Below are 24,837 nucleotides of genomic sequence, written 5' to 3' on the forward strand. Positions count from 1 at the left end.
GCTTCTTCCTGTCTGGGGAGCAGGTCATGTGTTCTGTCTGTCTGGATGTGTTAACGGATCCAGTCTCCACTTCATGTGGACACAACTTCTGCAGGACCTGCCTGTCTTACACAATACTGGGACAAGAATCGACACTGTCTGTGTCCACTATGTAAAGAGAAGTTCATCACAAGCCCTGAACTCAAGATTAATACAACACTGAGAGAGGTAGTGGATCACTTCAAGAAGAAAAGGAGTCTTGATAAGCCTGATGTTCTTTGTGATGCCTGCACTGCAGTGAAGTCGAAGGCTGTAAAATCCTGTCTGGACTGTGGTCTGACATATTGTAAGTCACATCTAGAGCCTCATAATAATGTTCCAAAACTGAAGAAACACAAACTACTAAACCCTGTAGAGAACCTGGAGGACTACATATGCCAGAAGCATGAGAGACCCCTGGAGATGTTCTGTAGAGAGGACAAGATGTTGTGACACACAACACTGTTCCTCTAGAGGAGCAGAGTGGAGAGAAAAAGGTGAGAGACACTATAAACATCAACTATTAAACATTCTTATGCACAATGCACATTTCTAATAACCATTTAATTAATTTATTAACATTTTAATTAATTATGCTAAAATGATAAATGCCAATTTTAGAGAGAAAAAGGTGACAAACACCGATTAGCACCGGATAATATCAACATTAAACACAATGCACATTTATAAAAGAAACATGCAAAAACGTCAAAAAACCCAGGGAAGCATTTCATACGTCATAGTACGACCCCTCCTCCCAAACATCTCCCTCTGTGTGTGTGTGTGTATGGCCATGGCCCCCGTGTTTCACAGCTGCTCCTCGTGTATCGTTAGTATGTGTACATAGAAGTCTCATGTGTGAGTGCGAACGTTGTTGGTGTTTGACCGTGATAGCCTACGAGCTACGTCATCATTGTGGTGTGTATTAATAAAAATATGTTCTGTGCTCCGCAACTCGTCCCCGCATCCTGGTCTGTCTCCTCGCATTACATCATATTTAACGTATAAAATCAAATATTCTTAGTTTTCCTCTCTGCCTACAGACACAGCTGAGGAAGATACAGTCAGAGGTGCAGAAAATGATCCTAAAGAGACTGAAGATCAAAAAGATCGGACACTCAGTAGAGCTCCAAAAAGTGTGAACCACAACATACTTCATTCCTACTACAAACAGAAGTTTTAATTAAATTTGTCAGCACTTAGAAAACTGAAGGTAAATTTCAGATCACCTTTGTCTGTTTAAAGTGATAATTTCTTCTTCCATTAGAAAATCACAGAAAAAGAGATTGCAGACAGCATTGAGATCTTCACTGCACTGATATGCTCCATTGAGAGAAACCAGTCTGAGCTGATTCATGTAATGGAGGAGAAGCAGAAAGCAGCAGGCAGGCTGAAGAGGCAGGCTGAAGGACTCATTAAAGAGCTGGAGCAGGAAATCACTGATCTAAAGAAGAGAGACATTGAGCTGGAGCAGCTCTCCCACACTGAGGACCACATCCACCTCTTACAGGTCAGTGTTCCTCTATCTGCTCAGAGACAACGCAGCACCTCACAGGACAACACTCCCCATGCTGAGGGGTTTCTCCTCCCTCCTGCTCTACTGTAGATGTACCCAACCCTGAGCAGCCCTCCACACACCAAGAACTGGACTGACATCAGTACTGACACTGATGTGAGTGTGGAGTCTGTGAAGAGAGATTTGTCAAAGCTTCAGAAGATTCAGAATGAAAAACTCTGTAAAACATTGAATGAGAAGTTGAAAGAAACAGGTGAAAAGCTTTCATATTAGAAATGTTTTCCAGACATAAATCTGTAACATAAGAAATCTATGGTCCAAGAAAAGTAATTAATTCATTGATTGAGTAACTGATCAGTATTATTTAGTATACCTTCATTTTACAATAAATATGAATATTATCTCTTGTTAAAAGTTGCCTCTAGAAAATTGAAGAGGATTCAGCAGTATTCAGGTAAGTAAGGTTTCTGAAGTTTTCTTAAATGTTATTATTATCCATAATCTATTAAATTACATGGATCAGCATCATAAGTGTATCTTGTTAAACCATATAAAGTTGCATTAATTGTGGTTCACTGTAAAGTTCTGAGTTGCTGGTTTATTAGGTGCATCTGCTCTATAGCTCCACCTAAGGGGATACCAGACCATTTTTCTGGCCAGTCTAAAGTAATCAGAATTTTTCACTGATGGTAAATGTGTGTCTGTCTTTGCACAATTTTGCCACCTTTTTAATTACGGAATGGGAATTGTTAGTGGTTTACAATTTCAATGCGCAAAATATGAAAATGATTGCATATAAATGGATCATGTAAATTTAGATATTTTCCTTTAGGTTCTAGGTAGCATAACTCACAACCAGAGTGAGTTATATAACTACAAAATACAGGAGTGGTATCTTGCAACCTACAATTGACTGCAAATTAAATAACAGCCTATTAAATACAGCTATATAGTAGATACTGCATAAAGTGATTACTGAGTGTATATTTTACTCTCCTACAATCTTCTTACAGATTTTAATCCAGTTAAGCATAGGATGATGAGGACATGATGTTCCCTTCATTAAGTGCATTTGCTAAGTTTTTGTTTGTTTGTTTGTTTGTTTTCTTAAAAGCATTAAAGCTGAGAAAAAAAAGAAATGGCAGAATCCTCGTTATATTTAGGTCTAACTAGATTGTTTTTAAGCCGTACTAATAAACCTAGTTTTCCCTGACAATGGTGATGCTTCTTTAAAGGTACAAGGCAGTACCTGTTACACATACTTTGAGTTCTGTGTCTGCCTGTGTGTAGTTCTAGATTTCTGTTTTTGCTTTTGGTTTTGTCTCTTAGTGTTGGAATATGCGGAATAAAATGTTCTTCCGCGATAGGAGATCATGGACTCGTCTATTTTAAAAATTTGTGTTTTAATAAAGTAACACTCGGATGTGAAGGGTACCTCGAAAAGCGAATTGTACTCTGGATTCTTCACTCTCACCAATTTATAGTTAGTGAGAAAGTTTATCATCTGACAACAACTACGGGGCATATGAGAGATTAGATCATTTTTACTTAACGTGTATTAAGTCATATGAACCAAATTTCGTATCCACGAGAACAAATATTGTGTTTATTAATAATGTAACGCTTGTCTGTCCGAGTGCCGCAGGGCGCGAGGCAAGACGCACAGACTTCCTCGACAGGGACGAACATTTAATAACAAACGACAGCGGCACTCACGTAATACAAACGATAGACAAAACGATTTGACATTAAACGAACACAATACACAAGGATACATCTAACGAACACGTTACATTTAGAGATTACATCTACAATGACCAACAACCTGCACACTTTAACACGGGTTTATATACATAAAGACGATCCAGGTGCAGGTGTGGTTACAAACAAGACAGTCCTCCCACTGCACGTGGCGGGCCGAAGCACGTGGCTCGAGGGAGGCGAGCGTTCCGTGACAAATAAAAACAAAGAACAGCATAAATGGCACCAGAAAAAAGCTTCTGGCATGGCACATTTAAACCTTGTAAATAAGCGCAGACTATATTCGATGATGATGATGATGGGAACCAGTCCCGCGAATAGAACCTTTAAGGAGGGGCGCGAGGGAGTGAATCTTGTTTATCTTGCTGATTGTAATCTTGCTAAGCTATAATGTAATGATCTTACTGATCACCACACTTTTAGGACTTACTAGTAATATAATTGCTGCATTTGTTCCCTGTAACTGTAACGGAATACAGTTAATTTTTGTATCCTGATTACGCAACGTCACTACATGTATTGCGTTACAACCGAAGCCTGGGTACATGGATACTTGGTGTCTCTCTTTAAAAAAAAAAAACATCATTGAGTGGAATATAAGTTAGCTGGAAAAATGACAAGCTGGATATACATATATAATAGGATTTTAATACTAGCAGTGTCAATGGGACAGTGTTATAATACTTAATAATAACCATCGGGTACATCTGCATAAAGGTAAATAATCCCCCCCCCCCCCCCCCCACACACACACACACACACACACACACGTTTCAGCTCCTTTGCACAGTTTATGTTCACATACTTTGTTAAACTGAAAAAGAACAAAACAAGTGAACATGGAAGTGCTACGTACTTCATGGTAGGTAAGTAAAAGTGAAACCGAAAGTTCATTTGAAAAAGGAAACGTTTTCGTTACAAACCGTCCCAGTTCCATCTTTATTGGATGCTCAGTCACTCCGAGATTGTAAACAGAAAATTGCAACCAGCTGAAAAGCAATAAAAAGAAAAGTAAAGATCTGTGTTTCACTGAATGGTGTATCGTTCAGACATTTCTCCACTGTTCGTCTATAGGGGTGAACAATGTTAAGGATGGCAAGGACCTTCGACCGAACGTTATTGTATAAACAGATAAAAGTAAACATTAAAGGACAGTGTGAACATTTGCTCAAAAAAATTTGTATTTGACCAGGTTGGTGAGCTAAGGTGGGAAACAGTCAAAGATCACTATGTTCTGCTAACTGATGAGTACTGAGTGCATATACTATCATAAAAAAACACAGAAAAACATGGGAAGTTAGATGACAGTTATGGTTACCATTGTCTATTTGTATTTTAATAAGTAGGTTTACCTTCTGTAGATAAATATCAATGTCATCTCAGGAGCTCCAGTGCTTTTGCTTATATGGATGTGCTTGATACAATAATTCTGCTTTAAAAAGCAAGAAGCACATACAGATTAAGTGCATTTGCATAGTGATGTCATTGCTTCTGAAAAGCTTTAAAGAAAAGGAAAAATAAATGATAGAATCCTCAACACACCCACCTGAGAAAAAGAGGCGTATGACTGGCCAAGCTGAGTGTGTTACACAGCTCATACACACGTGCATTTAATATAGCCTGTGTATTAGCTTTATTAGCTACTTTGTTTTGTACACCTGTGTGCTGTATCAGTAACTGATCAAAATAAAACCACAGTAATACAGAATGAAGTCATTTTCACTCTGAGCTCCATGTTGCCTGTGTAAACCATGTTAAGTTTCAGAGCAGGAGTTTAAAGTCTGAGGTGGGAGTTGCTGAGTCCTGGAGAATGAAGATAGACACACATAATGATGATCAAACTCAACTCGAATTATCAGTCACAAACGGTTTACATCTTTTATTCACTGTTTTCCTTTCAGATTTAGTTCTGAAATATTTAGGAACAATGTGTGACAATAATTCAAATACATTATATTATAGATTAAGAATAAATGAAAGTTTCTTCATGTTTCTTTTGTTATCAGTCAGACATGACGCCAGCTGCTTCCTGTCTGGGGAGCAGGTCATGTGTTCTGTCTGTCTGGATGTGTTAACGGATCCAGTCTCCACTTCATGTGGACACAACTTCTGCAGGACCTGCCTGTCTTACACAATACTGGGACAAGAATCGACACTGTCTGTGTCCACTATGTAAAGAGAAGTTCATCACAAGCCCTGAACTCAAGATTAATACAACACTGAGAGAGGTAGTGGATCACTTCAAGAAGAAAAGGAGTCTTGATAAGCCTGATGTTCTTTGTGATGCCTGCACTGCAGTGAAGTCGAAGGCTGTAAAATCCTGTCTGGACTGTGGTCTGACATATTGTAAGTCACATCTAGAGCCTCATAATAATGTTCCAAAACTGAAGAAACACAAACTACTAAACCCTGTAGAGAACCTGGAGGACTACATATGCCAGAAGCATGAGAGACCCCTGGAGATGTTCTGTAGAGAGGACAAGATGTTGTGACACACAACACTGTTCCTCTAGAGGAGCAGAGTGGAGAGAAAAAGGTGAGAGACACTATAAACATCAACTATTAAACATTCTTATGCACAATGCACATTTCTAATAACCATTTAATTAATTTATTAACATTTTAATTAATTATGCTAAAATGATAAATGCCAATTTTAGAGAGAAAAAGGTGACAAACACCGATTAGCACCGGATAATATCAACATTAAACACAATGCACATTTATAAAAGAAACATGCAAAAACGTCAAAAAACCCAGGGAAGCATTTCATACGTCATAGTACGACCCCTCCTCCCAAACATCTCCCTCTGTGTGTGTGTGTGTATGGCCATGGCCCCCGTGTTTCACAGCTGCTCCTCGTGTATCGTTAGTATGTGTACATAGAAGTCTCATGTGTGAGTGCGAACGTTGTTGGTGTTTGACCGTGATAGCCTACGAGCTACGTCATCATTGTGGTGTGTATTAATAAAAATATGTTCTGTGCTCCGCAACTCGTCCCCGCATCCTGGTCTGTCTCCTCGCATTACATCATATTTAACGTATAAAATCAAATATTCTTAGTTTTCCTCTCTGCCTACAGACACAGCTGAGGAAGATACAGTCAGAGGTGCAGAAAATGATCCTAAAGAGACTGAAGATCAAAAAGATCGGACACTCAGTAGAGCTCCAAAAAGTGTGAACCACAACATACTTCATTCCTACTACAAACAGAAGTTTTAATTAAATTTGTCAGCACTTAGAAAACTGAAGGTAAATTTCAGATCACCTTTGTCTGTTTAAAGTGATAATTTCTTCTTCCATTAGAAAATCACAGAAAAAGAGATTGCAGACAGCATTGAGATCTTCACTGCACTGATATGCTCCATTGAGAGAAACCAGTCTGAGCTGATTCATGTAATGGAGGAGAAGCAGAAAGCAGCAGGCAGGCTGAAGAGGCAGGCTGAAGGACTCATTAAAGAGCTGGAGCAGGAAATCACTGATCTAAAGAAGAGAGACATTGAGCTGGAGCAGCTCTCCCACACTGAGGACCACATCCACCTCTTACAGGTCAGTGTTCCTCTATCTGCTCAGAGACAACGCAGCACCTCACAGGACAACACTCCCCATGCTGAGGGGTTTCTCCTCCCTCCTGCTCTACTGTAGATGTACCCAACCCTGAGCAGCCCTCCACACACCAAGAACTGGACTGACATCAGTACTGACACTGATGTGAGTGTGGAGTCTGTGAAGAGAGATTTGTCAAAGCTTCAGAAGATTCAGAATGAAAAACTCTGTAAAACATTGAATGAGAAGTTGAAAGAAACAGGTGAAAAGCTTTCATATTAGAAATGTTTTCCAGACATAAATCTGTAACATAAGAAATCTATGGTCCAAGAAAAGTAATTAATTCATTGATTGAGTAACTGATCAGTATTATTTAGTATACCTTCATTTTACAATAAATATGAATATTATCTCTTGTTAAAAGTTGCCTCTAGAAAATTGAAGAGGATTCAGCAGTATTCAGGTAAGTAAGGTTTCTGAAGTTTTCTTAAATGTTATTATTATCCATAATCTATTAAATTACATGGATCAGCATCATAAGTGTATCTTGTTAAACCATATAAAGTTGCATTAATTGTGGTTCACTGTAAAGTTCTGAGTTGCTGGTTTATTAGGTGCATCTGCTCTATAGCTCCACCTAAGGGGATACCAGACCATTTTTCTGGCCAGTCTAAAGTAATCAGAATTTTTCACTGATGGTAAATGTGTGTCTGTCTTTGCACAATTTTGCCACCTTTTTAATTACGGAATGGGAATTGTTAGTGGTTTACAATTTCAATGCGCAAAATATGAAAATGATTGCATATAAATGGATCATGTAAATTTAGATATTTTCCTTTAGGTTCTAGGTAGCATAACTCACAACCAGAGTGAGTTATATAACTACAAAATACAGGAGTGGTATCTTGCAACCTACAATTGACTGCAAATTAAATAACAGCCTATTAAATACAGCTATATAGTAGATACTGCATAAAGTGATTACTGAGTGTATATTTTACTCTCCTACAATCTTCTTACAGATTTTAATCCAGTTAAGCATAGGATGATGAGGACATGATGTTCCCTTCATTAAGTGCATTTGCTAAGTTTTTGTTTGTTTGTTTGTTTGTTTTCTTAAAAGCATTAAAGCTGAGAAAAAAAAGAAATGGCAGAATCCTCGTTATATTTAGGTCTAACTAGATTGTTTTTAAGCCGTACTAATAAACCTAGTTTTCCCTGACAATGGTGATGCTTCTTTAAAGGTACAAGGCAGTACCTGTTACACATACTTTGAGTTCTGTGTCTGCCTGTGTGTAGTTCTAGATTTCTGTTTTTGCTTTTGGTTTTGTCTCTTAGTGTTGGAATATGCGGAATAAAATGTTCTTCCGCGATAGGAGATCATGGACTCGTCTATTTTAAAAATTTGTGTTTTAATAAAGTAACACTCGGATGTGAAGGGTACCTCGAAAAGCGAATTGTACTCTGGATTCTTCACTCTCACCAATTTATAGTTAGTGAGAAAGTTTATCATCTGACAACAACTACGGGGCATATGAGAGATTAGATCATTTTTACTTAACGTGTATTAAGTCATATGAACCAAATTTCGTATCCACGAGAACAAATATTGTGTTTATTAATAATGTAACGCTTGTCTGTCCGAGTGCCGCAGGGCGCGAGGCAAGACGCACAGACTTCCTCGACAGGGACGAACATTTAATAACAAACGACAGCGGCACTCACGTAATACAAACGATAGACAAAACGATTTGACATTAAACGAACACAATACACAAGGATACATCTAACGAACACGTTACATTTAGAGATTACATCTACAATGACCAACAACCTGCACACTTTAACACGGGTTTATATACATAAAGACGATCCAGGTGCAGGTGTGGTTACAAACAAGACAGTCCTCCCACTGCACGTGGCGGGCCGAAGCACGTGGCTCGAGGGAGGCGAGCGTTCCGTGACAAATAAAAACAAAGAACAGCATAAATGGCACCAGAAAAAAGCTTCTGGCATGGCACATTTAAACCTTGTAAATAAGCGCAGACTATATTCGATGATGATGATGATGGGAACCAGTCCCGCGAATAGAACCTTTAAGGAGGGGCGCGAGGGAGTGAATCTTGTTTATCTTGCTGATTGTAATCTTGCTAAGCTATAATGTAATGATCTTACTGATCACCACACTTTTAGGACTTACTAGTAATATAATTGCTGCATTTGTTCCCTGTAACTGTAACGGAATACAGTTAATTTTTGTATCCTGATTACGCAACGTCACTACATGTATTGCGTTACAACCGAAGCCTGGGTACATGGATACTTGGTGTCTCTCTTTAAAAAAAAAAAACATCATTGAGTGGAATATAAGTTAGCTGGAAAAATGACAAGCTGGATATACATATATAATAGGATTTTAATACTAGCAGTGTCAATGGGACAGTGTTATAATACTTAATAATAACCATCGGGTACATCTGCATAAAGGTAAATAATCCCCCCCCCCCCCCCCCCACACACACACACACACACACACGTTTCAGCTCCTTTGCACAGTTTATGTTCACATACTTTGTTAAACTGAAAAAGAACAAAACAAGTGAACATGGAAGTGCTACGTACTTCATGGTAGGTAAGTAAAAGTGAAACCGAAAGTTCATTTGAAAAAGGAAACGTTTTCGTTACAAACCGTCCCAGTTCCATCTTTATTGGATGCTCAGTCACTCCGAGATTGTAAACAGAAAATTGCAACCAGCTGAAAAGCAATAAAAAGAAAAGTAAAGATCTGTGTTTCACTGAATGGTGTATCGTTCAGACATTTCTCCACTGTTCGTCTATAGGGGTGAACAATGTTAAGGATGGCAAGGACCTTCGACCGAACGTTATTGTATAAACAGATAAAAGTAAACATTAAAGGACAGTGTGAACATTTGCTCAAAAAAATTTGTATTTGACCAGGTTGGTGAGCTAAGGTGGGAAACAGTCAAAGATCACTATGTTCTGCTAACTGATGAGTACTGAGTGCATATACTATCATAAAAAAACACAGAAAAACATGGGAAGTTAGATGACAGTTATGGTTACCATTGTCTATTTGTATTTTAATAAGTAGGTTTACCTTCTGTAGATAAATATCAATGTCATCTCAGGAGCTCCAGTGCTTTTGCTTATATGGATGTGCTTGATACAATAATTCTGCTTTAAAAAGCAAGAAGCACATACAGATTAAGTGCATTTGCATAGTGATGTCATTGCTTCTGAAAAGCTTTAAAGAAAAGGAAAAATAAATGATAGAATCCTCAACACACCCACCTGAGAAAAAGAGGCGTATGACTGGCCAAGCTGAGTGTGTTACACAGCTCATACACACGTGCATTTAATATAGCCTGTGTATTAGCTTTATTAGCTACTTTGTTTTGTACACCTGTGTGCTGTATCAGTAACTGATCAAAATAAAACCACAGTAATACAGAATGAAGTCATTTTCACTCTGAGCTCCATGTTGCCTGTGTAAACCATGTTAAGTTTCAGAGCAGGAGTTTAAAGTCTGAGGTGGGAGTTGCTGAGTCCTGGAGAATGAAGATAGACACACATAATGATGATCAAACTCAACTCGAATTATCAGTCACAAACGGTTTACATCTTTTATTCACTGTTTTCCTTTCAGATTTAGTTCTGAAATATTTAGGAACAATGTGTGACAATAATTCAAATACATTATATTATAGATTAAGAATAAATGAAAGTTTCTTCATGTTTCTTTTGTTATCAGTCAGACATGACGCCAGCTGCTTCCTGTCTGGGGAGCAGGTCATGTGTTCTGTCTGTCTGGATGTGTTAACGGATCCAGTCTCCACTTCATGTGGACACAACTTCTGCAGGACCTGCCTGTCTTACACAATACTGGGACAAGAATCGACACTGTCTGTGTCCACTATGTAAAGAGAAGTTCATCACAAGCCCTGAACTCAAGATTAATACAACACTGAGAGAGGTAGTGGATCACTTCAAGAAGAAAAGGAGTCTTGATAAGCCTGATGTTCTTTGTGATGCCTGCACTGCAGTGAAGTCGAAGGCTGTAAAATCCTGTCTGGACTGTGGTCTGACATATTGTAAGTCACATCTAGAGCCTCATAATAATGTTCCAAAACTGAAGAAACACAAACTACTAAACCCTGTAGAGAACCTGGAGGACTACATATGCCAGAAGCATGAGAGACCCCTGGAGATGTTCTGTAGAGAGGACAAGATGTTGTGACACACAACACTGTTCCTCTAGAGGAGCAGAGTGGAGAGAAAAAGGTGAGAGACACTATAAACATCAACTATTAAACATTCTTATGCACAATGCACATTTCTAATAACCATTTAATTAATTTATTAACATTTTAATTAATTATGCTAAAATGATAAATGCCAATTTTAGAGAGAAAAAGGTGACAAACACCGATTAGCACCGGATAATATCAACATTAAACACAATGCACATTTATAAAAGAAACATGCAAAAACGTCAAAAAACCCAGGGAAGCATTTCATACGTCATAGTACGACCCCTCCTCCCAAACATCTCCCTCTGTGTGTGTGTGTGTATGGCCATGGCCCCCGTGTTTCACAGCTGCTCCTCGTGTATCGTTAGTATGTGTACATAGAAGTCTCATGTGTGAGTGCGAACGTTGTTGGTGTTTGACCGTGATAGCCTACGAGCTACGTCATCATTGTGGTGTGTATTAATAAAAATATGTTCTGTGCTCCGCAACTCGTCCCCGCATCCTGGTCTGTCTCCTCGCATTACATCATATTTAACGTATAAAATCAAATATTCTTAGTTTTCCTCTCTGCCTACAGACACAGCTGAGGAAGATACAGTCAGAGGTGCAGAAAATGATCCTAAAGAGACTGAAGATCAAAAAGATCGGACACTCAGTAGAGCTCCAAAAAGTGTGAACCACAACATACTTCATTCCTACTACAAACAGAAGTTTTAATTAAATTTGTCAGCACTTAGAAAACTGAAGGTAAATTTCAGATCACCTTTGTCTGTTTAAAGTGATAATTTCTTCTTCCATTAGAAAATCACAGAAAAAGAGATTGCAGACAGCATTGAGATCTTCACTGCACTGATATGCTCCATTGAGAGAAACCAGTCTGAGCTGATTCATGTAATGGAGGAGAAGCAGAAAGCAGCAGGCAGGCTGAAGAGGCAGGCTGAAGGACTCATTAAAGAGCTGGAGCAGGAAATCACTGATCTAAAGAAGAGAGACATTGAGCTGGAGCAGCTCTCCCACACTGAGGACCACATCCACCTCTTACAGGTCAGTGTTCCTCTATCTGCTCAGAGACAACGCAGCACCTCACAGGACAACACTCCCCATGCTGAGGGGTTTCTCCTCCCTCCTGCTCTACTGTAGATGTACCCAACCCTGAGCAGCCCTCCACACACCAAGAACTGGACTGACATCAGTACTGACACTGATGTGAGTGTGGAGTCTGTGAAGAGAGATTTGTCAAAGCTTCAGAAGATTCAGAATGAAAAACTCTGTAAAACATTGAATGAGAAGTTGAAAGAAACAGGTGAAAAGCTTTCATATTAGAAATGTTTTCCAGACATAAATCTGTAACATAAGAAATCTATGGTCCAAGAAAAGTAATTAATTCATTGATTGAGTAACTGATCAGTATTATTTAGTATACCTTCATTTTACAATAAATATGAATATTATCTCTTGTTAAAAGTTGCCTCTAGAAAATTGAAGAGGATTCAGCAGTATTCAGGTAAGTAAGGTTTCTGAAGTTTTCTTAAATGTTATTATTATCCATAATCTATTAAATTACATGGATCAGCATCATAAGTGTATCTTGTTAAACCATATAAAGTTGCATTAATTGTGGTTCACTGTAAAGTTCTGAGTTGCTGGTTTATTAGGTGCATCTGCTCTATAGCTCCACCTAAGGGGATACCAGACCATTTTTCTGGCCAGTCTAAAGTAATCAGAATTTTTCACTGATGGTAAATGTGTGTCTGTCTTTGCACAATTTTGCCACCTTTTTAATTACGGAATGGGAATTGTTAGTGGTTTACAATTTCAATGCGCAAAATATGAAAATGATTGCATATAAATGGATCATGTAAATTTAGATATTTTCCTTTAGGTTCTAGGTAGCATAACTCACAACCAGAGTGAGTTATATAACTACAAAATACAGGAGTGGTATCTTGCAACCTACAATTGACTGCAAATTAAATAACAGCCTATTAAATACAGCTATATAGTAGATACTGCATAAAGTGATTACTGAGTGTATATTTTACTCTCCTACAATCTTCTTACAGATTTTAATCCAGTTAAGCATAGGATGATGAGGACATGATGTTCCCTTCATTAAGTGCATTTGCTAAGTTTTTGTTTGTTTGTTTGTTTGTTTTCTTAAAAGCATTAAAGCTGAGAAAAAAAAGAAATGGCAGAATCCTCGTTATATTTAGGTCTAACTAGATTGTTTTTAAGCCGTACTAATAAACCTAGTTTTCCCTGACAATGGTGATGCTTCTTTAAAGGTACAAGGCAGTACCTGTTACACATACTTTGAGTTCTGTGTCTGCCTGTGTGTAGTTCTAGATTTCTGTTTTTGCTTTTGGTTTTGTCTCTTAGTGTTGGAATATGCGGAATAAAATGTTCTTCCGCGATAGGAGATCATGGACTCGTCTATTTTAAAAATTTGTGTTTTAATAAAGTAACACTCGGATGTGAAGGGTACCTCGAAAAGCGAATTGTACTCTGGATTCTTCACTCTCACCAATTTATAGTTAGTGAGAAAGTTTATCATCTGACAACAACTACGGGGCATATGAGAGATTAGATCATTTTTACTTAACGTGTATTAAGTCATATGAACCAAATTTCGTATCCACGAGAACAAATATTGTGTTTATTAATAATGTAACGCTTGTCTGTCCGAGTGCCGCAGGGCGCGAGGCAAGACGCACAGACTTCCTCGACAGGGACGAACATTTAATAACAAACGACAGCGGCACTCACGTAATACAAACGATAGACAAAACGATTTGACATTAAACGAACACAATACACAAGGATACATCTAACGAACACGTTACATTTAGAGATTACATCTACAATGACCAACAACCTGCACACTTTAACACGGGTTTATATACATAAAGACGATCCAGGTGCAGGTGTGGTTACAAACAAGACAGTCCTCCCACTGCACGTGGCGGGCCGAAGCACGTGGCTCGAGGGAGGCGAGCGTTCCGTGACAAATAAAAACAAAGAACAGCATAAATGGCACCAGAAAAAAGCTTCTGGCATGGCACATTTAAACCTTGTAAATAAGCGCAGACTATATTCGATGATGATGATGATGGGAACCAGTCCCGCGAATAGAACCTTTAAGGAGGGGCGCGAGGGAGTGAATCTTGTTTATCTTGCTGATTGTAATCTTGCTAAGCTATAATGTAATGATCTTACTGATCACCACACTTTTAGGACTTACTAGTAATATAATTGCTGCATTTGTTCCCTGTAACTGTAACGGAATACAGTTAATTTTTGTATCCTGATTACGCAACGTCACTACATGTATTGCGTTACAACCGAAGCCTGGGTACATGGATACTTGGTGTCTCTCTTTAAAAAAAAAAAACATCATTGAGTGGAATATAAGTTAGCTGGAAAAATGACAAGCTGGATATACATATATAATAGGATTTTAATACTAGCAGTGTCAATGGGACAGTGTTATAATACTTAATAATAACCATCGGGTACATCTGCATAAAGGTAAATAATCCCCCCCCCCCCACACACACACACACACGTTTCAGCTCCTTTGCACAGTTTATGTTCACATACTTTGTTAAACTGAAAAAGAACAAAACAAGTGAACATGGAAGTGCTACGTACTTCATGGTAGGTAAGTAAAAGTGAAACCGAAAGTTCATATGAAAAAGGAAACGTTTTCGTTACAAACCGTCCCAGTTCCATCTTTATTGGATGCTCAGTCACTCCGAGATTGTAAACAGAAAATTGCAACCAGCTGAAAAGCAATAAAAAGAAAAGTAAAGATCTGTGTTTCACTGAATGGTGTATCGTTCAGACATTTCTCCACTGTTCGTCTATAGGGGTGAACAATGTTAAGGATGGCAAGGACCTTCGACCGAACGTTATTGTATAAACAGATAAAAGTAAACATTAAAGGACAGTGTGAACATTTGCTCAAAAAAATTTGTATTTGACCAGGTTGGTGAGCTAAGGTGGGAAACAGTCAAAGATCACTATGTTCTGCTAACTGATGAGTACTGAGTGCATATACTATCATAAAAAAACACAGAAAAACATGGGAAGTTAGATGACAGTTACGGTTACCATTGTCTATTTGTATTTTAATAAGTAGGTTTACCTTCTGTAGATAAATATCAATGTCATCTCAGGAGCTCCAGTGCTTTTGCTTATATGGATGTGCTTGATACAATAATTCTGCTTTAAAAAGCAAGAAGCACATACAGATTAAGTGCATTTGCATAGTGATGTCATTGCTTCTGAAAAGCTTTAAAGAAAAGGAAAAATAAATGATAGAATCCTCAACACACCCACCTGAGAAAAAGAGGCGTATGACTGGCCAAGCTGAGTGTGTTACACAGCTCATACACACGTGCATTTAATATAGCCTGTGTATTAGCTTTATTAGCTACTTTGTTTTGTACACCTGTGTGCTGTATCAGTAACTGATCAAAATAAAACCACAGTAATACAGAATGAAGTCATTTTCACTCTGAGCTCCATGTTGCCTGTGTAAACCATGTTAAGTTTCAGAGCAGGAGTTTAAAGTCTGAGGTGGGAGTTGCTGAGTCCTGGAGAATGAAGATAGACACACATAATGATGATCAAACTCAACTCGAATTATCAGTCACAAACGGTTTACATCTTTTATTCACTGTTTTCCTTTCAGATTTAGTTCTGAAATATTTAGGAACAATGTGTGACAATAATTCAAATACATTATATTATAGATTAAGAATAAATGAAAGTTTCTTCATGTTTCTTTTGTTATCAGTCAGACATGACGCCAGCTGCTTCCTGTCTGGGGAGCAGGTCATGTGTTCTGTCTGTCTGGATGTGTTAACGGATCCAGTCTCCACTTCATGTGGACACAACTTCTGCAGGACCTGCCTGTCTTACACAATACTGGGACAAGAATCGACACTGTCTGTGTCCACTATGTAAAGAGAAGTTCATCACAAGCCCTGAACTCAAGATTAATACAACACTGAGAGAGGTAGTGGATCACTTCAAGAAGAAAAGGAGTCTTGATAAGCCTGATGTTCTTTGTGATGCCTGCACTGCAGTGAAGTCGAAGGCTGTAAAATCCTGTCTGGACTGTGGTCTGACATATTGTAAGTCACATCTAGAGCCTCATAATAATGTTCCAAAACTGAAGAAACACAAACTACTAAACCCTGTAGAGAACCTGGAGGACTACATATGCCAGAAGCATGAGAGACCCCTGGAGATGTTCTGTAGAGAGGACAAGATGTTGTGACACACAACACTGTTCCTCTAGAGGAGCAGAGTGGAGAGAAAAAGGTGAGAGACACTATAAACATCAACTATTAAACATTCTTATGCACAATGCACATTTCTAATAACCATTTAATTAATTTATTAACATTTTAATTAATTATGCTAAAATGATAAATGCCAATTTTAGAGAGAAAAAGGTGACAAACACCGATTAGCACCGGATAATATCAACATTAAACACAATGCACATTTATAAAAGAAACATGCAAAAACGTCAAAAAACCCAGGGAAGCATTTCATACGTCATAGTACGACCCCTCCTCCCAAACATCTCCCTCTGTGTGTGTGTGTGTATGGCCATGGCCCCCGTGTTTCACAGCTGCTCCTCGTGTATCGTTAGTATGTGTACATAGAAGTCTCATGTGTGAGTGCGAACGTTGTTGGTGTTTGACCGTGATAGCCTACGAGCTACGTCATCATTGTGGTGTGTATTAATAAAAATATGTTCTGTGCTCCGCAACTCGTCCCCGCATCCTGGTCTGTCTCCTCGCATTACATCATATTTAACGTATAAAATCAAATATTCTTAGTTTTCCTCTCTGCCTACAGACACAGCTGAGGAAGATACAGTCAGAGGTGCAGAAAATGATCCTAAAGAGACTGAAGATCAAAAAGATCGGACACTCAGTAGAGCTCCAAAAAGTGTGAACCACAACATACTTCATTCCTACTACAAACAGAAGTTTTAATTAAATTTGTCAGCACTTAGAAAACTGAAGGTAAATTTCAGATCACCTTTGTCTGTTTAAAGTGATAATTTCTTCTTCCATTAGAAAATCACAGAAAAAGAGATTGCAGACAGCATTGAGATCTTCACTGCACTGATATGCTCCATTGAGAGAAACCAGTCTGAGCTGATTCATGTAATGGAGGAGAAGCAGAAAGCAGCAGGCAGGCTGAAGAGGCAGGCTGAAGGACTCATTAAAGAGCTGGAGCAGGAAATCACTGATCTAAAGAAGAGAGACATTGAGCTGGAGCAGCTCTCCCACACTGAGGACCACATCCACCTCTTACAGGTCAGTGTTCCTCTATCTGCTCAGAGACAACGCAGCACCTCACAGGACAACACTCCCCATGCTGAGGGGTTTCTCCTCCCTCCTGCTCTACTGTAGATGTACCCAACCCTGAGCAGCCCTCCACACACCAAGAACTGGACTGACATCAGTACTGACACTGATGTGAGTGTGGAGTCTGTGAAGAGAGATTTGTCAAAGCTTCAGAAGATTCAGAATGAAAAACTCTGTAAAACATTGAATGAGAAGTTGAAAGAAACAGGTGAAAAGCTTTCATATTAGAAATGTTTTCCAGACATAAATCTGTAACATAAGAAATCTATGGTCCAAGAAAAGTAATTAATTCATTGATTGAGTAACTGATCAGTATTATTTAGTATACCTTCATTTTACAATAAATATGAATATTATCTCTTGTTAAAAGTTGCCTCTAGAAAATTGAAGAGGATTCAGCAGTATTCAGGTAAGTAAGGTTTCTGAAGTTTTCTTAAATGTTATTATTATCCATAATCTATTAAATTACATGGATCAGCATCATAAAAGTATCTTGTTAAACCATATAAAGTTGCATTAATTGTGGTTCACTGTAAAGTTCTGAGTTGCTGGTTTATTAGGTGCATCTGCTCTATAGCTCCACCTAAGGGGATACCAGACCATTTTTCTGGCCAGTCTAAAGTAATCAGAATTTTTCACTGATGGTAAATGTGTGTCTGTCTTTGCACAATTTTGCCACCTTTTTAATTACGGAATGGGAATTGTTAGTGGTTTACAATTTCAATGCGCAAAATATGAAAATGATTGCATATAAATGGATCATGTAAATTTAGATATTTTCCTTTAGGTTCTAGGTAGCATAACTCACAACCAGAGTGAGTTATATAACTACAAAATACAGGAGTGGTATCTTGCAACCTACAATTGACTGCAAATTAAATAACAGCCTATTAAATACAGCTATATAGTAGATACTGCATAAAGTGATTACTGAGTGTATATTTTACTCTCCTACAATCTTCTTACAGATTTTAATCCAGTTAAGCATAGGATGATGAGGACATGATGTTCCCTTCATTAAGTGCATTTGCTAAGTTTTTGTTTGTTTGTTTGTTTGTTTTCTTAAAAGCATTAAAGCTGAGAAAAAAAAGAAATGGCAGAATCCTCGTTATATTTAGGTCTAACTAGATTGTTTTTAAGCCGTACTAATAAACCTAGTTTTCCCTGACAATGGTGATGCTTCTTTAAAGGTACAAGGCAGTACCTGTTACACATACTTTGAGTTCTGTGTCTGCCTGTGTGTAGTTCTAGATTTCTGTTTTTGCTTTTGGTTTTGTCTCTTAGTGTTGGAATATGCGGAATAAAATGTTCTTCCGCGATAGGAGATCATGGACTCGTCTATTTTAAAAATTTGTGTTTTAATAAAGTAACACTCGGATGTGAAGGGTACCTCGAAAAGCGAATTGTACTCTGGATTCTTCACTCTCACCAATTTATAGTTAGTGAGAAAGTTTATCATCTGACAACAACTACGGGGCATATGAGAGATTAGATCATTTTTACTTAACGTGTATTAAGTCATATGAACCAAATTTCGTATCCACGAGAACAAATATTGTGTTTATTAATAATGTAACGCTTGTCTGTCCGAGTGCCGCAGGGCGCGAGGCAAGACGCACAGACTTCCTCGACAGGGACGAACATTTAATAACAAACGACAGCGGCACTCACGTAATACAAACGATAGACAAAACGATTTGACATTAAACGAACACAATACACAAGGATACATCTAACGAACACGTTACATTTAGAGATTACATCTACAATGACCAACAACCTGCACACTTTAACACGGGTTTATATACATAAAGACGATCCAGGTGCAGGTGTGGTTACAAACAAGACAGTCCTCCCACTGCACGTGGCGGGCCGAAGCACGTGGCTCGAGGGAGGCGAGCGTTCCGTGACAAATAAAAACAAAGAACAGCATAAATGGCACCAGAAAAAAGCTTCTGGCATGGCACATTTAAACCTTGTAAATAAGCGCAGACTATATTCGATGATGATGATGATGGGAACCAGTCCCGCGAATAGAACCTTTAAGGAGGGGCGCGAGGGAGTGAATCTTGTTTATCTTGCTGATTGTAATCTTGCTAAGCTATAATGTAATGATCTTACTGATCACCACACTTTTAGGACTTACTAGTAATATAATTGCTGCATTTGTTCCCTGTAACTGTAACGGAATACAGTTAATTTTTGTATCCTGATTACGCAACGTCACTACATGTATTGCGTTACAACCGAAGCCTGGGTACATGGATACTTGGTGTCTCTCTTTAAAAAAAAAAAAACATCATTGAGTGGAATATAAGTTAGCTGGAAAAATGACAAGCTGGATATACATATATAATAGGATTTTAATACTAGCAGTGTCAATGGGACAGTGTTATAATACTTAATAATAACCATCGGGTACATCTGCATAAAGGTAAATAATCCCCCCCCCCCCCCCACACACACACACACGTTTCAGCTCCTTTGCACAGTTTATGTTCACATACTTTGTTAAACTGAAAAAGAACAAAACAAGTGATCATGGAAGTGCTACGTACTTCATGGTAGGTAAGTAAAAGTGAAACCGAAAGTTCATATGAAAAAGGAAACGTTTTCTTTACAAACCGTCCCAGTTCCATCTTTATTGGATGCTCAGTCACTCCGAGATTGTAAACAGAAAATTGCAACCAGCTGAAAAGCAATAAAAAGAAAAGTAAAGATCTGTGTTTCACTGAATGGTGTATCGTTCAGACATTTCTCCACTGTTCGTCTATAGGGGTGAACAATGTTAAGGATGGCAAGGACCTTCGACCGAACGTTATTGTATAAACAGATAAAAGTAAACATTAAAGGACAGTGTGAACATTTGCTCAAAAAAATTTGTATTTGACCAGGTTGGTGAGCTAAGGTGGGAAACAGTCAAAGATCACTATGTTCTGCTAACTGATGAGTACTGAGTGCATATACTATCATAAAAAAACACAGAAAAACATGGGAAGTTAGATGACAGTTACGGTTACCATTGTCTATTTGTATTTTAATAAGTAGGTTTACCTTCTGTAGATAAATATCAATGTCATCTCAGGAGCTCCAGTGCTTTTGCTTATATGGATGTGCTTGATACAATAATTCTGCTTTAAAAAGCAAGAAGCACATACAGATTAAGTGCATTTGCATAGTGATGTCATTGCTTCTGAAAAGCTTTAAAGAAAAGGAAAAATAAATGATAGAATCCTCAACACACCCACCTGAGAAAAAGAGGCGTATGACTGGCCAAGCTGAGTGTGTTACACAGCTCATACACACGTGCATTTAATATAGCCTGTGTATTAGCTTTATTAGCTACTTTGTTTTGTACACCTGTGTGCTGTATCAGTAACTGATCAAAATAAAACCACAGTAATACAGAATGAAGTCATTTTCACTCTGAGCTCCATGTTGCCTGTGTAAACCATGTTAAGTTTCAGAGCAGGAGTTTAAAGTCTGAGGTGGGAGTTGCTGAGTCCTGGAGAATGAAGATAGACACACATAATGATGATCAAACTCAACTCGAATTATCAGTCACAAACGGTTTACATCTTTTATTCACTGTTTTCCTTTCAGATTTAGTTCTGAAATATTTAGGAACAATGTGTGACAATAATTCAAATACATTATATTATAGATTAAGAATAAATGAAAGTTTCTTCATGTTTCTTTTGTTATCAGTCAGACATGACGCCAGCTGCTTCCTGTCTGGGGAGCAGGTCATGTGTTCTGTCTGTCTGGATGTGTTAACGGATCCAGTCTCCACTTCATGTGGACACAACTTCTGCAGGACCTGCCTGTCTTACACAATACTGGGACAAGAATCGACACTGTCTGTGTCCACTATGTAAAGAGAAGTTCATCACAAGCCCTGAACTCAAGATTAATACAACACTGAGAGAGGTAGTGGATCACTTCAAGAAGAAAAGGAGTCTTGATAAGCCTGATGTTCTTTGTGATGCCTGCACTGCAGTGAAGTCGAAGGCTGTAAAATCCTGTCTGGACTGTGGTCTGACATATTGTAAGTCACATCTAGAGCCTCATAATAATGTTCCAAAACTGAAGAAACACAAACTACTAAACCCTGTAGAGAACCTGGAGGACTACATATGCCAGAAGCATGAGAGACCCCTGGAGATGTTCTGTAGAGAGGACAAGATGTTGTGACACACAACACTGTTCCTCTAGAGGAGCAGAGTGGAGAGAAAAAGGTGAGAGACACTATAAACATCAACTATTAAACATTCTTATGCACAATGCACATTTCTAATAACCATTTAATTAATTTATTAACATTTTAATTAATTATGCTAAAATGATAAATGCCAATTTTAGAGAGAAAAAGGTGACAAACACCGATTAGCACCGGATAATATCAACATTAAACACAATGCACATTTATAAAAGAAACATGCAAAAACGTCAAAAAACCCAGGGAAGCATTTCATACGTCATAGTACGACCCCTCCTCCCAAACATCTCCCTCTGTGTGTGTGTGTGTATGGCCATGGCCCCCGTGTTTCACAGCTGCTCCTCGTGTATCGTTAGTATGTGTACATAGAAGTCTCATGTGTGAGTGCGAACGTTGTTGGTGTTTGACCGTGATAGCCTACGAGCTACGTCATCATTGTGGTGTGTATTAATAAAAATATGTTCTGTGCTCCGCAACTCGTCCCCGCATCCTGGTCTGTCTCCTCGCATTACATCATATTTAACGTATAAAATCAAATATTCTTAGTTTTCCTCTCTGCCTACAGACACAGCTGAGGAAGATACAGTCAGAGGTGCAGAAAATGATCCTAAAGAGACTGAAGATCAAAAAGATCGGACACTCAGTAGAGCTCCAAAAAGTGTGAACCACAACATACTTCATTCCTACTACAAACAGAAGTTTTAATTAAATTTGTCAGCACTTAGAAAACTGAAGGTAAATTTCAGATCACCTTTGTCTGTTTAAAGTGATAATTTCTTCTTCCATTAGAAAATCACAGAAAAAGAGATTGCAGACAGCATTGAGATCTTCACTGCACTGATATGCTCCATTGAGAGAAACCAGTCTGAGCTGATTCATGTAATGGAGGAGAAGCAGAAAGCAGCAGGCAGGCTGAAGAGGCAGGCTGAAGGACTCATTAAAGAGCTGGAGCAGGAAATCACTGATCTAAAGAAGAGAGACATTGAGCTGGAGCAGCTCTCCCACACTGAGGACCACATCCACCTCTTACAGGTCAGTGTTCCTCTATCTGCTCAGAGACAACGCAGCACCTCACAGGACAACACTCCCCATGCTGAGGGGTTTCTCCTCCCTCCTGCTCTACTGTAGATGTACCCAACCCTGAGCAGCCCTCCACACACCAAGAACTGGACTGACATCAGTACTGACACTGATGTGAGTGTGGAGTCTGTGAAGAGAGATTTGTCAAAGCTTCAGAAGATTCAGAATGAAAAACTCTGTAAAACATTGAATGAGAAGTTGAAAGAAACAGGTGAAAAGCTTTCATATTAGAAATGTTTTCCAGACATAAATCTGTAACATAAGAAATCTATGGTCCAAGAAAAGTAATTAATTCATTGATTGAGTAACTGATCAGTATTATTTAGTATACCTTCATTTTACAATTTTTTGATTAGTCCAAGACTATGAAATTATCTCCTTGAAATCTAATAAATATCATCTTTTGTTAAAAGTTGCCTCTAGAAAATTGAAGAGGATTCAGCAGTATTCAGGTAAGTAAGGTTTCTGAGGTTTTCTTAAATGTTATTATTATCCATAATCTATTCAATTACATGGATCAGCATCATAAGTGTATCTTGTTAAACCATATACAGTGAACCACAATTAATGCAGCTTTAAAGTTCTCTGACTTGCTGGTTTATTAGGTGCATCTGCTCTATAGCTCCACCTAAGGGGATACCAGACCATTTTTCTGGCCAATCTAAAGTAATCAGAATTTTTCACCGATGGTAAATGTGTGTCTTTGTCTTTGCACAATTTTGCCACCTTTTTAATTACGGAATGGGAATTGTTAGTGGTTTACAATTTCAATGCGCAAAATATGAAAATGATTGCATATAAATGGATCATGTAAATTTAGATATTTTCCTTTAGGTTCTAGGTAGCATAACTCACAACCAGAGTGAGTTATATAACTACAAAATACAGGAGTTGTAGCTTACAACCTACAATTGACTGCAACAGCCTATTAAATACAGCTATATAGTAGATACTGCATAAAGTGATTACTGAGTGTATATTTTACTCTCCTACAATCTTCTTACAAATTTTAATCGGTGCATTTTAATTCAGTTAAGCATAGGATGATGAGGACATGATGTTCCCTTCATACTCATATACACTGTTTCTTTCAGTGAATGTGTCTCTGGATCCTGATACAGCTCATATCAGACTTATCCTGTCTGATGATGGAAAACAAGTGTCATTTGGAGACACAAATCAGATTCTCCCTGAGAAGCAGAAGAGATTTGATAGATATGTCATTGTCCTGGGAAAGGAGGGATGTCATGAGGGAGATTTTACTATGAGGTGCAGGTCAAAGGGAAGACAGAATGGGCTTTAGGAGTGGCCAGAGAGTCCGTTAAAGGGAAGGGGGGGGCAGTTTACAATGACCCCTCAGGATGGATACTGGAATGATTCAGGATGGATACTGCCTGAAGAATGAGTGAGTGTAAAGCTTGTGCTGGTCCCTCAATCCCTCTCACACTGAGGGAGAAGCCCCAGATGGTGGAAGTGTTTGTGGGTTATGAGGAGGGTCTGATATTCGTTTATGATGTAGAGGCCATGTCTCATATCTATTCTTTCGCTGGTCAGTCTTTCTCTATGAAACTTTAACTTCAGCCCAGGTACAAATCATGGCCGTAAAAAATTAGCTCCACTGATAATCTCTTAAGACTGAATGAAACTTTACCTCCTTCAAACATATATGAAATTTCAAGAATAGAAAAAGTGTTTCAAACATTTCCAAATACAAAATGAGTAATAGCAGCAGAGCAATATAATCTGAAATTTTATTTTATTTTTATATCAAAACAACACATAACACCACAAATTCAATATATAAATAATAAGGAATACAGCAAAACACCTACACTTTTTTTGGAAGTTTTCACTTTCATTCTGTTCTGACATGTAGAAGTAAATGTACTAGAAATGTGTATCCTTTCATTATGTTTGTCATAATTAATTGTTACAGTTAAAATCTAATGTTGCATTTTTGTTGTGCATAATAAAATTACATTTGAATCCTACGATCTGAGCATGAGAGCTTTATTGTTTGTATTTGATCAG

General features: G+C 38.2%; 3 pseudogenes; all 3 read left to right on the forward strand.

Annotated features, from left to right (window-relative positions):
- Positions 1 to 24,439, forward strand: part of LOC113592250 (uncharacterized) — a 39,227-nt pseudogene extending 14,788 nt beyond the window's left edge.
- Positions 10,595 to 12,435, forward strand: LOC145643522 (E3 ubiquitin-protein ligase TRIM17-like; annotated as a pseudogene).
- On the forward strand, positions 15,895 to 23,037 carry LOC145643332 (uncharacterized; annotated as a pseudogene).
- Positions 24,440 to 24,837: the final 398 nt, after the last annotated feature.

Source organism: Electrophorus electricus, chromosome 13 (assembly GCF_041902795.1).
Source record: "Electrophorus electricus isolate QZ-2024a chromosome 13, ASM4190279v1, whole genome shotgun sequence".
NCBI lineage: Eukaryota > Metazoa > Chordata > Actinopteri > Gymnotiformes > Gymnotidae > Electrophorus > Electrophorus electricus.